This window comes from Octodon degus, unplaced genomic scaffold, assembly GCF_000260255.1.
Source record: "Octodon degus isolate 3935 unplaced genomic scaffold, OctDeg1.0 scaffold00086, whole genome shotgun sequence".
In the NCBI taxonomy this organism is placed as follows: Eukaryota; Metazoa; Chordata; class Mammalia; order Rodentia; family Octodontidae; genus Octodon; species Octodon degus.
In genome coordinates this window covers 5033878-5036066 of record NW_004524662.1, presented here as the reverse complement: position 1 = coordinate 5036066, position 2189 = coordinate 5033878, and positions in this window count along the sequence as shown.

Sequence of the window (2189 nt, the reverse complement as noted above, 5' to 3'; positions counted from 1 at the left end):
CGTTCTGTTGAGATTAGTATGTAGAGCGGGTATAGTGTTATAATGGGACTATTTAAACCAGTAAGAATAATTGTGGGATTACATCGCGAGAATGTTGATAAAGCAATTAATTTTCCAAGGGCCGGGAAGAGGGCTCAGTGGAATAAGCACTGCCTGGGTTCAATCCCTGGTTCCGCAAGAAAAAAAAAAAGAAAATAATTTTCCAAATAAATTCGTTGTAGAAGCAAGAGCAAATCATATTCCTATTTTTTGGGGGCGGGTGAACCGGGAATTATTGAACTCAAATCAAACTCTTTTTAACTCAGACCCTTGCGCTTGCCTACTGAGCTGTCTCCCTGGCCCCTGAGTTCAAGCTCTTGAGTTTGCCAGGGAAGCGCTTATTCTCCTGACCTATCTCCTCGGCCCTGTCGTATTCCTGATAATGGGAATACTATTTGTAATAGAGTTAGCTAAGTGGAATATAAAGAGGATGTAAACCATAAAGCCTCAGGGGTTTGAATTAGAATAGCAACATTACAGGCGCTATATGGTTTACCAGAGGAGTAAGCAGTGAGGGGTTTAAATCTGTTTGACGTAAACGGATTGAACTGGGTTATGATTATTCCGGATAAGGCTATGTAATTTGTTAAGGGCTCTAAGAGTTGTAAGATTCGTATTATCCCATACCCTCCTAGGTTTAGTACAACGCCTGCAAATACTATAGAACCTGCAATAGGGTCTTCTACATGCGCTTCAGGAAGTCATAGGTGGAGACCATATAATGGTGGTTTAGTTATGAATGCTATAATGCATGTTAGTCATATTAGGTTGTTACATCAGGTATAATTGAGTATTCAGTTATAGTAGTTAAGTTTAGTGATCCTAGTTTTTAAGGTACAAAAGGGAAAGACATGCCATTAAGGAGTGAAAAAGAAAAAATAAGCCAGCTTTATTTGTTGTTTGGTTTCCTCAACGTGTAATAATAAAGTAGGAATTACAGTTTTTCAAATGGGGCCTGCCCTTTAGTGCAGGTGTTTCAGTGCCCGCTGAAACAAAGCAGTCAGGCTTAGGATGCTGTGGCTCGATCCCCTCATCCTCAAGCCAAACCAGACCTGCCCTGAAGGCATCCTGAGCGGCCCAAAACAAAGCAAACAAAAAAAGTTGTTTCAAATAAAATGTAGAATAAAATTATTTCTGTTGCTGAGAATGTTAGAATAAGGAATATTTGTAAGGAGATTAGAAAAGAAATATATATATTTATTTTGTATTTCTGTTTCTTTTTTTTTTTTTTTTGTGGAACCAGGGATTGAACTCAGGCCCTTATGTTTGCCAGGCAAGTGCTTATTCTACTGAGCCATCTCCCTGACCCCTCTGTTTCGTTTTTTAGGTGATGTTGCCTTGCAATAATTTATTTATTTATTTTTGCGGCCAACCCGGGATTGAACTTGGGACCCTGCGCTTGCCAGGCAAGCACTTATTATACTGAGCTATCTCCCCGGGCACAATAATTATTAAAGGTAGTAATCATGTTGTTAAAACTAGTAAGTGGAGGGGCTGGGGAGATGGCTCAGTGGAATAAGCACTTCCCTGGCCAGCGCAAAGGGCTGAGTTCAATCCCTGGTTCCGCAAAAACAAACAAAACTAATAAGTGGGGGGCTGGGGAGATATCTCAGTGGACTAAGCGCTTCCTTGGCAAGCGTAAGGGCCTGAGTTCAATTCCTGGTTCCGCAAACACCACCCCCCCAAAAAAAACCCCAAAACAAAACTAGTAAGGCGAATGATAGGGAATCAGAGGAGAATGTTAATGAAGAGTTTGCGCTGGTGATATCAATTTTATTAAGGTAAATGGGACTAGTGCGATTAATATGCTGTATGATGTATTCATATTGAGGAAATTTTAGATAATCAGACAGTTGGAATAAGTATGATTGTTGGTATAATTTTTAGCTTTGTAGTAAGTTTAAGATTTGTATGTAGTCAATACCATATGTATTTGACATTATAACTAGTAGTGCAAGTTGCTACAGCTGCTTCATAGATGGCAAATACTAATAAGATAATAGGTGTAATACTAATAAGAAAAGGCTAAGATGTAATGGAAATTTAACAATAATAATGCCTAAGATAAATATAAATATTATTCTTTCTAGACATAAAGATATTATGTGAGATCGGTAGATTATAATTCCAATAAAAGATACAAAGGGGGC